The following is a 14,201-nucleotide window of genomic DNA, read 5'->3' on the forward strand; positions in this document are numbered from 1 at the left end:
AGAGACAGATGATCCTACCCCTCACTAAAGGGCATAGGAGAGGTAGGTAGTTTCAGAGGCCCTGCCAGAGCACCTCAGCTATCACCCAGGTCCACATCCTGAGCCTTGGCTTGGTCCACCCTAACATCTACCCAATCTATGACTTGTATGTGAAGGGATTGGTCCTGCAGAACCAGACCTGCAGGATCTCCATGACTAGGGGAACAGCAGTATATCCTAAAGGAGTTTCAGAACGGGACCATTAATAATGGTGTGTACACAGCTTGGCTCTGAAATCAGAGCGATGTCTGCCCCCCAATAATTAAACTAATCAATCCCTGAACAGGAAAAACTAACCAATCTCTGAGCAGAAAAATGTCTCCCTGGGAAGGAGAGGATGGGGAGAGGTTGGGGGAGTGGGATGGTTGGGATGGAAGAAGAGTAGATATGGGAGCAGAGAAGTAGATAATTAAGGGAGTCATTTTAGGGTTGGAAAGAGACTTGACTCTAGAGGGGTTACCAGCTTGTTTACCAAGGAGATGTCTCCAGCTTGTTTCTTGAGCAGAAGAGGATAGGGTGCCTGAACTGGCCCTATCCTATAGCCACACTGATGAATATCTTGCATATCACCATAGAACCTTCATCTGGCAATGGATGGATATAGAGACAGAGACCTACATCGGAGCACTGGACTGAGCTCCCAAGGTCCAAATGAGGAGTACAAGGAGAGAGAACATGAGCAAGGAAGTCAAGACTGCCAGGGGGTGTGCCCACCCACTGAGACGGTGGGGCTGATCTAATGGGAGCTCACCAAGGCCAGCAGGACTGGGACTGATGGAGCATGTGATCAAACCGGACTCTCTAAATGTGGCTGACAATGAGGGCTGACTGAGAAGCCAAGGACAATGGCACTGGTTTTGATCCTACTGCATGTACTGGCTTTGTGGGAGCCTAGTCTATTTGAATGCTCACCTTCCTAGCCTGGATGGAGTGGGAAGGACCTTGGACTTCCCACAGGCCAGGGAACCCTGACTGCTCTTAGGACTGGGGGGGGGGGGAGAAGGGTGGGGAGGGGGAAGGGAAATGGGAGGAGGAGGAAATTTTAAACAAACAAACAAACAAACAAACAAATAAATAAACGAAGGGTCTTCCTGGGAAAACTCCACCCCTAAGAAACCCTATATGAGCCCCTCTGCCAGCTCAGTTGCAAACTGCCCTTCATCATGCTGTCAGAGACAGCCATCCTCCTGGACTTCTCCATTTCAGATAAATATCTTTCTCAATAGAGCCTTGGGTGATGATCTTCATTCAACAGCACAGAATACAAGAACCCGATGGGACATCACTTAGGGGCAGAGCTGAAAACCCTTGCTGAGATGGACCCTTAGGGGGACTGAGAAAGGCTGAGCAGAACAGAAGAATTTTGCTGGGATATTCCCTTAGGGGATCTGAGCAAGGCTGAGCAGAAAAAAGCAACATTTCCCTGGATGAGATTACTGCATGTAGCAGAGTGTTAGAAAAGAAGTAACACCTTAGGCCAAAGGAGAAGTGGATAGCTTAAGGGAACAGAGCAGAGATCAGTAGCTCCCTGAAATTCCAGGTGAATTGATATATCCTGAGGTCAGACCATACCCCAGCACATACAACTTCAGGTAGCCTGGCTTCCCTACAAATCAGGATACCTCTTCCTCTAGGGCTGAGCTGTCCTATTGCAGCTCCAGGCTCCAGAGCTCTCCTATTGCAATTTAGAAATAAGAGAGAAAGACTTCTCCAGAAAAGAAAAACTGAGGGACTTCACTACCACTTAGATTTACATTCAAGTAAATGCTAAAGAGGATCTGTTTTTAAGGAATAAAATAAGATTTTTTAAAAATTATTTTTATATTTATTTTACATTCCAACCACAGTTCTCCCTCCCATTCCTCCTTCCACCCCTCTCACCTTCACCTTCCCAGCCCATCCCCATTCACTCCTCCCAAATGTTAAGGCCTCCATAAGGAGTTAACAAAGCCTGGCACATTAAGTTGAGGCAGCACCAAGCCCCTTCGCCCTGCATCAAGGCTGAGCAAGGCATCCCACCACAGGGAATAGGCTCCAATAAGCTAGCTCATGAACCAGGGATAGATCCTGGTCCCACGGCCAGAGAGACACTCAGATAATCTAAGCTACACAACTGTCTCCTACAAGCAGAGGACCTAGTTTGGTCCTAAGCAGGCTTCAGAGCTGTCAGTCTAGGTTTTGTGAGTTTGCATTAGCTTGGTTTAGTTGTCTAAGAAGGCTTTTTCAAAACGGAATCCTAATTGGAAATTTGAATGCATGTGGAAATACAATGTTTATTGGAAATGATAACTATACAGTACATATCAAGATATTTTACAAATTAAATCAGAAAATGGTTAAAGGAAAAATAAAGCTACAATGACTTATAAATAAATGATATGAAATAGATGAACTATGATACAAAAATCATAAAAATTGGGATGCACAAAGAATTATTTTTGTGTGAAAGTAAACTAACTTGCTATGAGCTTCAAATAGATCCTGATAAGGTAAGATGTTTTGCAGAATCTCCATAACTACCACAATTTAGAAATAGAAAGCATAGTAGATATGCAAAAATGAAAGAGAAACAATCTTTGCACTTACCCCTGAAAAGAGGGAGAAGTGCATAAAACATTAATTCACAAAAGAAGACAATAATAGGGAACAAAAAATAGCAATATAACATTGAAGAAAAATAGCAAACTCTTAACTATGAACAATTTCTACAAATATAAATGATTTATCATCTCCACTTAAAATAAATCTTGGTGTTAATTAGTTTAAAAGCAATATTTAACTACATGTTACTTAAATGTAATTTGAATTAGGTTTAAGAGTATGCATTATATGAGCATTAAGGGACGGTGAAAGATATTTCACAAATGGACACCAAAGTGAGAGGAGACCTATGCTTATGTCACAATAAAAAGACTACATTCCCCAGAGGCAAAAAAATTATTATATAATAGAGAGTAGGTTGCTTCATCAACATTGCCTCCAAGTGAAAATAAACATATTTCATAATTAGAGGACAAAAGGGAAAAACACATATTGGCAGTTTGGAAACATAAATTAGGAAGTGATATGGTAGAAGCAGACATTAATAAAAAATAGCCAGGGAGATACTATAAACCTAAGCATATGAACCAAACTGTAGTCATTCAATTTTGTAAAAAGCTTGCCACTAGATTTGATAATACAGGAAATCCAAATCCAATAATAGTAGGTAAATTCAAGTCAATAATAGTAGAAGATTCTAATACTCTACTTTCTAAAATGCAGAAGATATTGGAACAAAAAAATAAACAGAGAAATATCTGAATTAAGTGATAGTATGTCAAAGAGAACGGAGAACTATCTACAGAGCATTCTATCCAAGCAAGTACAAAACATATTCTATTCAGCAGCCAATAGAAGATTCACTAAAATGTAATAAACCGAGACACAAAGCAAGCTTAAAAAACTAAATAAATTTACAAATCTTTTCTTACCAAAAAAAGACGATTAAAATTTATCGCAAAGCTCTATCAATCACAGTTTATCATGCAGATTAAATAACACATTATAAATGATGAAGAATCGAAGGAAAATATCAAGAAAATTCACACGGCCTGGAAATGAAAGAGAATGAAAACAAAAGACAACAAAACCTTGAGGACACATTAAAAGAACACTAGCTTACAAAAAAAAAAAAAAAGAAAAGAAAAAAGAAAAAAAAATTTGATTAATTACCCAAAGGAAAGAAAGAGATAACCAAAATTAAAAGAATCAGAAATGAACAACAAAATATTTTAAAAAAAAAACTCAAACTCAGGCTAAAATAAGGGGATGTTTTTGGTTTTTTTTTGTTTTGTTTTGTTTTGTTTTTGTTTTTGTTTTTGTTTTTTTTTTTTTTTTTTGGTTTTTCGAGACAGGGTTTCCCTATAGTTTCTAGAGCTTGTCCTGGAACTAGCTCTTGTAGACCAGGCTGGCCTCGAACTCAGAGATCCGCCTGCCTCTGCCTCCCGAGTGCTGGGATTAAAGGCGTGAGCCACCACCGCCCGGCAAGGGAATGTTTTAAAATTAAAAAAATCTAAAAGAAATACAAACATTGCCAGATTCATCAAATCATTAAAGTTAAACCGAGAAGAGATTAAGCATCCAAAGAACAGAGCAAAGAAAAGTCCAGATATCTACATAAAAAAAACCCAAAACAAAACAAAATGGAAAAACCACTTCAAACATCATAACTTCAGATGCCTAAACCCCAGTGAAAAAGTACAGTCATGAATAGCTAAGACAATATGCCTCCACCGGAAGTCAGGAACGTTGTGGTGATTTAATTTCCTCACAAAACAAGAAATTCAAAATATCAAGTATTACGTTTAAAGACATTAAAGACATTATGCATAAATATCTTATTTGAAAACACAAAAGGTTGAACGTAATAATAAAAGCAACTTATCAAACAAAAATAGATAAATAATCACCAAGGAAACCAAACACAATACAAGTAAAAACTGAAAGATTGGGATGTCAAATAAAAAGTAAAAAGAAAAAACACCTCATCAACAAATTAAAGGACATGAAAAAGAGAATTGCCAGTCATACAGAAAATGTTAAATATAAAAATTACACATATGAAAGAAATCCGGGACAATAAAAAGAAGGGTCCAGAAAATATTATTAACAAAATGCCAGAAAAAAAATTATCTATCTAAAGAAACAAGTGTCTATCCTAAAGACAAGAAACATTCAGAACTCTGTAAAGACTGGACCAGAAGAGAAGTTCCCCATGACAAGTAATGATCAAAACATTAAATATATAAGACTAAGAAAGGATACTAAAAGCTGCAAGGAATAAAGGCCAAGTCACATATAAGACAGGGCTATTGAATTATTAATTCTTGGCTTTTTAATGAATATTCTGAAAGCCAAAAGGGCCTAAACAATTGTTCCTCAAATTCCAAGATACCACAAATGCCTACATAAGAAACTATTGATCATAATCAATGGATTAATAAAAAAATCATTGCATAATAAATGAAATGTAAACAATTTCTGTATATCAATTTAGGTTAACCACATACAAGAAGACATACATAATTATCAGTGAAAAATAAATCAAAAATGGTGGAAAATCCACATTATAACAACAAAATAATATGAATCAATATGCACAGCTCATTGATAACTTTCAATACTAATTGTTTTAATTTCCCTAATAAAATTACAGAGACTGGATAAAAGACTCTATTAGCTGATGCATCTTAAAAACACATCTCACCTTCAAGGATAGACATCACCTTTGAGCAAAAGGATGAAAAGAACTTTTATAAACAAATGGTTCAATGAAAAAGCAAGAAGAGCCATTTAAATATCTGACAAAATAGACTTATCCAAAACTAGTCAGATAGATAAGGACACTAAATGCTCATTAAAGAATAAATCCATGCAGAGGATATTTCAATTCCAAATATTTATGCACCAAACATGTAGAAAGTCAAGTTTATAAAAGAAACACAAATACAGCTAAAATCACATATTGACTCACACACAGTGACAGGAAGTGAATTCAATCCCTACCCACACTCACCAAAGGCCTGGGTATCTAAGCAAAATTAAACTAAGAAATGTAGTAGTTAAGTAATGTCATAAATCAAATGGGTATAGAAAGTATCTACAGAAATTTCCAACCCAGGTGGTTACTACATATCAAACCTGGCTCTCTGAATGTGGCAGGCAAGGAGGGCTGACTGAGAAGCCAAGGACAATGGAACTGGGTTTTGACTCTACTACATGTATTGGCTTTGTGGGAGCCTAGTCTGTTTGGATGCAATCAAAACAGCAAAAACTAAAAACTGACAAAAAAGGGTCCCAATCCTCTACTTAATGGAAAGAAATCAAGAAGAAAATTGATTTTGGGGGGATTTGAATAAAAATGAAAACATAACAAACCAAAATTGACGTACATAATGAAGGTAAGTTCTTCAAAGCAATTTTACATCACTAAATCCCTACATAAAAATTGAAGCAATCACATATTAGTAGTTTAGCAATACACTTGTGAGTTCTAAAGCAACAAGACAAAAAGTATCCAAAAAGGAAAGATGCCCAAAATAAAAACCTCTGAGCTGAAATGCACGAAACAGAATCAAACAAAAATCATTTGAACTAAGAGTTTGGTCTTTGAGAAAATCAAGAGGATTCATAAACACTTAGGCAAATTAGCTAAAACACAGAGAAAGAAAACCTTAATTTATGAAATTAAGAGTGAAAATTAGACTTTATGTTGTCTGAGGTTTCTATCTTGCCAGGTCCCCGCAGTTGTTGAGTCCCCAAGAAATTACATAGAGGTCCACAATAATCATAAACTGATTGGCCCATTAGCTTGGGCTTCTTATTAACTTTTATAACTTACATTATCCCGTTATTCTTATCTCTGTTAGCCACATGGCTCAGTACCTTTTTCTGCAGCATAGTCACATTTTGCTTCTCCTGTGTCTGGACAGGACTGAAGAAGGAACTTTTTTCTTCCCAGAATTCTCCTGTTCTTATTTGCCCACCTCTACTTCCTGTTTGGTTGTCCCACCTATACTTCCTGCCTGGCTACTGGCCAATCAGCTTTTATTTAAAACATAATTGACAGAATATAGACAATTATCCCAAACCAGCTTTATAACCAACACTGAGGAAATTCCAAGAATTTGTAAGACGTATTTTAAGAATTTATATACCACCAAACAGGAAAGCCTAAAAAAGGATCAATTTCCTTCTATAAATATTATTATATTGATTAGAAAAATCTAGAGAATATCTTTTAAAGAGTCACATATGATTGGTTCTAATACCTTGTATAATTTCAGCCTTTATTTTTTTCTTTAATAGGAATACAAATGTTATGATGTCCTATGCAAATAAAAATGTTTTTAATCCTAAGGAGAAATAAAATGCAGTCCTTTCTCTAGATTAATGAATGAGTCTATTACAGTCCTAAGGTCCAGCCATAAGCCCAGAGTTAATAGTAGAATATGTTCTTTCTTGGTACATAGGACCTTATCTCGGCCCCAGGTGACTTCTGATGATATGGTTGATGTCTCTTTTTTCTCTTTAGCTGGATGTTTACTGTCTCTCTGGTGACTGCCACTGTCTCCTACCCTCAATTATTGTCCTTGATAGTCTGGTGTTAGAGGAGCCAAAGAGAAATTCATAAATCTTGGTGGATCCTTCTATAATGACAGATGCTTACTACTTCCCAATTTCCTTCTGGAGAAGTAAAAATAGGGCAGGTTAATTTTTCAACTTGTTCAAATGACATTTAAGGGTTATTAATTAACCATAATAAATGAATCAAAACACCCAGTTCCACCTATTGGGCAGAGAAAAAAGAAGTATCTATAGATTGATAAATTGTTAAATATCTGAATCATGCATCCTTCATATACCCTTAGATGAATGACCAATAAAGTAAGTATCTACCTGCAGAATGGAAGCGGTTTCACATCTTTTGCAATCAGAAATTCTCTTCATATAAGAAAATTCCATAGTTTACCAGCTAGCTGGATCTTCTTCCACAGCAATCTGTGAATAATTGTGTTTCGTGCGACTCCCAGGTGTAGCAGATAAGAGTGAGTTTCCCCCAGATTATTCATCACAGCTGGCCGTATTACTTGTTTCCAAGGCTTCATGGAAAGAAAAACATATTTTCGTCATATGCAGCTTTCTGTCACATGTAGTTTGTCCTTGTGATTGTAAGAAGGGTCATGTGACTCTTCTTAACCCTCAGAGTCTAGATTGTCTGATGTTCTGAACGAAGTTAGCTATTGCAGGAGATTTTAGTCTGCCTCTAGAGCCATCAACAGCTAGGAAGTGGTAATATCATTATAACTGAAAATGTACAGTGAAAATGTGATACACACACAATGGAATACAAATCAACTGTAAAAACAGTGCAATTTTGAAATACATAAATAAATAGATAGAACTGTGAAATAGTAACACAAACCCAGAAAGGCAAATGCTACATTCTCTCTCTCATATGTGATTCCTAGCTTAAAAAGTCAAATTGAGTCTATAGCCTGGAGTAACCTCAGAAATCAGAAAACAAAATAAAAGATCACGACTGAGAAGGTTGCTTGAGAGTGTAATATCAGGATAGAAATGATATAAAAGAGGAAATCAGGAAATGGGAAACATGACTTTTAACTGGTGAGGGGAGAGGGAGATTAATATAGAGAAAGATTAGAGGAGGGAAGAATTAAATATATGGAGGATGTTGGAAAAGTATTAAGGGATGCACTCCTTGAAAGGGAACCTATACCCAGCACTGCTTGATTAACCAAGAACCAGGCATTAGATAACTCAGAGACCTAAGATAAAACCAAACACTACTGTTCTAAAAAATATACATATTAATAAAATGACTCCTATTGATATCCTCCTCTACTCATAGATTAATGCCTTCTCCAGTCATCATCAGACAAGCTCTCTCTGGAAACAGACAGGAACAGATGCAGAGTCTCACAGTCAGATATAATACACACACAAAGAGAGAGATGGAGAGAGAGAGAGAGAGAGAGAGAGAGAGAGAGAGAGAGAGAGAGAATCCTAGGAACACACAGATCTAAAAGTGATGCCTCCATCAAATCCCTTCCCCCTCAGAACTCAGTAAACTCACTGAAGAGGAGACACAAAGATGGCAAGAGTCAGAGGGAATGGAGGACACCAGGAGAAAAAAGTCACCTGAATCAACTAAGCAAGGTGTATATGAGCTCACATACACTAAAGCTGAAAACACAGAGCCTACATAGGTCTCCACAAGGTCTTCTACATATATATTACAGTTTTCAGTATTTTATGGGACTCCTGATGGGTCTCAGACTCTTGTGCCTGCTCGCTCTCTTGGAACTCCTCCTGTTGCATCGTCATGCCCAACTTCAATATGAGAACTTTTGTATCATCCTATATTTTATTTTATTTTTCATGTTTGGTTGTTATTTCTTAGAAGTCTGTTCCTTCTTACAATCAATCACTGTGACAAAATGGTGACACCTATGTACAAGGCTGAGCAGAATGGAAAACTCTCTCTCAGGTGCAATAGTGCTTTAAAGGTCCTCATCATAGAAAGGAGAGCATCCCAGGTACTAAAATCATAGCCAATTATATGTAGACTACAGAGTCTCGGATCTCTGAGGGCCAACAACTGCTCTCACTTTATTACACCAGCATAATTCCTATTTAGAATATTAGCGCATTTCTAAGTGTGTATCCTTATGCCCAGAGATAAGCAGAGCTCTCTCTTGTCAACAATAAATCTTTGTGAAGCACACAAGAGATTATCCATAAACTCATACACATATAGGAAAGACTAAAAACGGATTCTTTAATTTAAGCACTCGGGAGGCAGAGGCAGGTGGATCTCTATGAGTTTGAGGCCAGCCTGGTCTACAGAGCAAGTTCCAGAATATGCACCAAAGCTACAAAGAGAAACTGTATCTCAATATATGTATATATATATATATATATATATATACACATATATATATATCTGAGATAACTTATTAATATAAGCTCAAGTAACATGATTTTAATAGTTGAGAAGAGAATATCAATAGCATTTTTTTCCTGAGAATTCAGATAGTCAACAGGTATATAGAAAGCTTTCAAAATCATAAATCAGAAGGGAAATATAAAACAAAGTCAATGGCAATCTTTCCATATTTGTCAGGATGCCTATTGCTGAGAAGTCAATAGATAAATAATTTTAGGGCTATGAAGGATAGGAAAGTTATGTATATCAAGGTTACAAAATTGGTTACAGAAGAAAGTTGCAACAGGTTATAATATAGAAGAACCTTCTACAGAGGAGTGGGTGAAGAAAACATGATACTAAAACCCTAGAAAATTAGCCTTAACCCGACCAAACCCGTCTCTCTGAGTGTGGCCAACAGCGGGGGCTGACTGAGAAGCAAAGGACAATGGCTCTGGGCTCTGATTGTTCTTCATGGACGGGCTCTGTGGGAGCCTTCTCAGCTTGGTCGATCACCTTCCTGGACCTGGGGGGAGTTGGGAGGACCTTGGTCTTAGCATAGAGTGGGGAACCCTGATGGCTCCTTGGCCTTGAGAGGGAGGGAGGGGAGGTATGGGTGGAGGGGAGGGGAGGGAAGGGGGAGAAGGAGGGGAGAGAAAGGGGAGAAGGAGGGGAGGGAGGGGGGAGGAGGAGGGAAGGAGATGGAAATTTTTAAATATAAAAAAAATTAAACCATGAGAAAAAAAAAAAAACAAAAAAAAAAACAAAACAAAAAAAAATGGAATTTTTGCCGCATTTCTTAACATGTGCTACATAGGACATTCTAGGCAAACTGGTCACAGAACACAAATACTGAGAGTTCTAATATTTGTAAGAAAAGGAATGAGATGGAGCTAGAGAATATGTGGTAACTGGCAAGGGCTAGTAACCGGAACTCATCTTGTCAAAGGGATGATGTCTTCAAATCAAATGTGCTAATGACTGCAACTGAAGGCGTGTGTTTAGTGAAATGTGTGGGTTAGATCCTAAGTGCTTCCTCCACTCACCCTAAAGTGCTTGTTTGTGTGAGGTGAAGGTTATCTGATTGTGGTAACCACATACACAATATGCATACACACAATATCATCAGCTTGCACATGCAGGTAGTCTTTTTCAAATAGAGGGTAAGGATGATAAGTAACTTCTTCGAAATTTTGGTCAAGTTATGCTACCAAATCAGTCTGTGTCCCATCTTATGAATAGATGGGGCCTGTTTGGTACTGAGTAAATATGAAAAAAGTTGTCTGAATCTTAGAACTCTTTGGGCATCAGCATCATGAGACAAGTTGTAGCCACCTGCTTAACCTCCCATATTGTCTACAGTTAGTGTTGTTTTACCTCAATAAAATACTATGAAGTCTGATGAATTTTAAGGACCAGTAGACAAAAGACTTGTAAATGATTTTAAAGCGGCATGAAATGTTGAATATAGCCAAATGAAATTCCGTTTAAAAGCATGAAAGAGAATAATAGTAATTAATTTCATTGAAAGGGCAATGTGCTCTAAATTTATCTATTTTTCATAATTTTTTGTTTTGCTGTATCATGCCAATTATAGTCAGACCTCAGAACGTACAGCATGATGCATTTACTGCCATCACTAAGTCATTACTTCAGCTCATGAGTCGCACCATCTCATTTAAGAAATGACGTGCACACACTGATTACTCCGAGCAAGAGGCTGCCTTCTGCAGCACTTTGCTCTCAAGGCACCTTGTAATAGTTGTGCTTTCTGCACCGAAGCAATCTCCTCCAAGGCGCTGTTTGTTTCCAAAGCTTCCTCTACATAATGTGCAAGCCTTTTCGATTGTGAGCAGCTCAGTCGTAGTTGTTAGGGCTTTATTACTTAGTTCTAATTTGTATTGATGGCCTAAAAAAAGTAGCATGCTTTGCAGTTCTATGAAAGAAAAGATTATAAATGGAGATTAATTATAATTTTGCTAGCTCAGTACTTGTAAAACTAAAGCAATTTATATTCTTTCTCTTAATGATCTCCATTCGTGATTGCAGTAATGTAATCTAATTGTGATTATGATAGTATCTGAATCATGTGGGCCTCAATGTGATTGAAACTACTCTTTGCATTAAAAAGTAATTTTGGAGTAATGATGAAAAGTTACTGTGGAAAATTGGCAAGTAATATATTTTCCTCTGTATCTTAAGATTCTGCCTTCATTTTTGATTATATCTCGAAGCATGGATAAGTATGATATTATATCAAGGATTTATTACATCAAAGCCTTATTGATGATATGTAAGTATCATGGATGGGCATGATATTATTGAAATAGCAGTACTATATTGGAGTCAGAGGATGGGCTGATGGTTTAAAATGCTAGAATATGTTTACTGAAGGTAGAAGGGAGGGGAGGGAAAGTCACAAGTGTTTTAGCTGACATAGCAGATACAGTTTGGATAAAAAATAAAGAAAGTAGGAACAGTCAGGTGATCTGTGAATGTTGAAATATAGTTCCATGAAATAAAGAGAAAATAGAATAGGGACTGTATATATGTGTATTTTCTTTATAAAATACTTTCTGCAAAATTGGGACTTCTCAGGAAATAAATGAACAATTTATCATTATGGTGAGCTAAGAAAAATTACTTACGAAGTAGCACTTCAGACTCAGGAAAACATACAGATAAATTGAGAGATATATGCTACTGAAACATCTATCTCCCTTTTGTGAAATACATGAATTGGGAGCAATTTTGTATGAAAAATATTTTGGAAAGAGGGCAAGAAAAGCCAAACGTTTCTCCAAATGTCATAATATACCTATAATTTATTAGAAAAAATATTTTAATTAAAATGTTATCATGCATTAATATCCATTTAAAATCATTCCAGGACAGAAATTACATAATTTTTAAAGTTAAGTCTAAGCAAATCTCTCCTCATAAAATCTAAAGACAGAATAAATAAAGAAAATTGAATCTAGAAGGAAGCTGATTGTTGGGCATTTGCAAAATATTGAAAGACAGGGTAGCTCTGTTTGTTTGTTCTCCTTTTTGCATATAGAACAGCTGCATGATTCCTCCCTGGGGGTGGATGAAGGGAGAGCAGTAAAGCACAGGGTTATTATACAGCAACACCAAAGTTAAGAAAGCAAGTCTTTCAACCTTCTCCAGGGCAGTATTTCTGGGGGACAATATAAAATAACATGGAAAATGCTGCAAACTTCTCCTGTAGTACTAACTACAAGAAACTCCTCCTACTCCATCCTAATGGGAGTCCTCAAAGATCCATTTCAGATATTTGCAACAGTGATACAGCTCTGGAGAGAAGGGATTGCCCCATACAAACTGCTGCCTGTCTCCAGCTGGAAAATACACATTAACTTTTTCAGGCCAGTACAGTCAATTTACCAAATTACTTTCCTTTTTTTTATGGCAACAAATTGTATTGAAGAAGTAACGCAACTCCATGAAGTGCATCATTTGCTCCCATTCTGTCTCTGATGCTTATATACAGATAAGTGCCTCAGCTATTGCCATTTTTAGACTCTCCCTTTAAGGGGAATATACTGTGAAATAGATACTCTCCAGGCTCAGTCAAGAAGAGAACATCGAGAGCCTCTATGGTACATTACGGTCAGTTATAATAGACCAGGGAGGGAAGTGATCCCCTGCCATAATGACTGTAATATGATGACCCCCCAAATGATAGATGCATCCAGGGGTGGCACGGAATGTTTTGCAGTTTTTCTTAATCAGAGATAGTACAGCTGTAAAGATGCTCAAGGTAGACCAAGCATTTATTGCTCCTCATCCTTTGGATGCACTTCCACAAGATTCTAACAACTATCGTACTGCGATACTTTGCAGTGCTCTCTGAAGGCATTCTAATATAAAGATTCATGTTTCACGCGAACAAAGATAAAAGTGTCCCTCCTGAATTCTTGTCAGAGAAGAGGAAGCAGGTGGAGAAGGCACATCCTCTTTCCATGTCAGTGTGTAAATGAATCAGCTCTTCTCACAAAGATTTTCTAAAATGCCAAACCTTAGTGGGAACAGCTCACTTACTGACAAGCAGCAAATGCGTGTTAGGTAAATGTCTGTTATCCACAAAGCCCAGGTCAGCACCAGAAAACAACAAAGTGCGCTCTGCATGGGTGTGTGTGTGTGTGTGTGTGTGTGTGTGTGTGTGTTTGTGTGTATAATATTTATTAAGGATAGAATACATATATTCTATTATAAATAGTCTAACATATATATACACACAACACATGTATATATGCTTATATACAGATAAGTGCCTCAGCTATTGCCATTTTTGGATTTTATATAGTTTTCCTGTATGGTCAGTTCCTCTGCACAGACACTTTTCAGTGGAAAGGGAGAACTGAAGGACGTTAGAGAATACAGAACCCCATATCTAAATGACTGGTTGAGTTGAGGAAAATTACAATAGAACGGGAAGGGATAGCCTTAATTTTCACTGGAAAGGTAAACTTCAAACTTAGCCATTTTTACGTCTTTGGTGTGTGCACATGGGCAATCACTTAAAGGAAACTTCGTAAACATGGTAAATAAATGATACCACTTGTCCAGGGCACTTCTGTGAATCACTGATCATCGAGAAGAAATGGAGTGATACAAATGTAATGGCTTTTGATATTTCAGATTCCCA

General features: G+C 37.2%; 1 long non-coding RNA gene across 2 annotated transcripts in view; it reads right to left on the reverse strand.

Annotated features, from left to right (window-relative positions):
- The window catches only part of LOC119819949, a 94,180-nt gene that overhangs the window by 15,165 nt on the left and 64,814 nt on the right, over positions 1-14,201 (reverse strand). For both annotated transcript variants that reach the window (XR_005286305.1, XR_005286304.1), the window contains exon 4: positions 7,480-7,682. This is a non-coding gene — a long non-coding RNA (uncharacterized LOC119819949). The remainder of the gene's footprint in view (positions 1-7,479; positions 7,683-14,201) is intronic.

The sequence above is a fragment of the Arvicola amphibius genome, chromosome 7 (genome assembly GCF_903992535.2).
Source record: "Arvicola amphibius chromosome 7, mArvAmp1.2, whole genome shotgun sequence".
Classification (NCBI taxonomy): Eukaryota; Metazoa; Chordata; class Mammalia; order Rodentia; family Cricetidae; genus Arvicola; species Arvicola amphibius.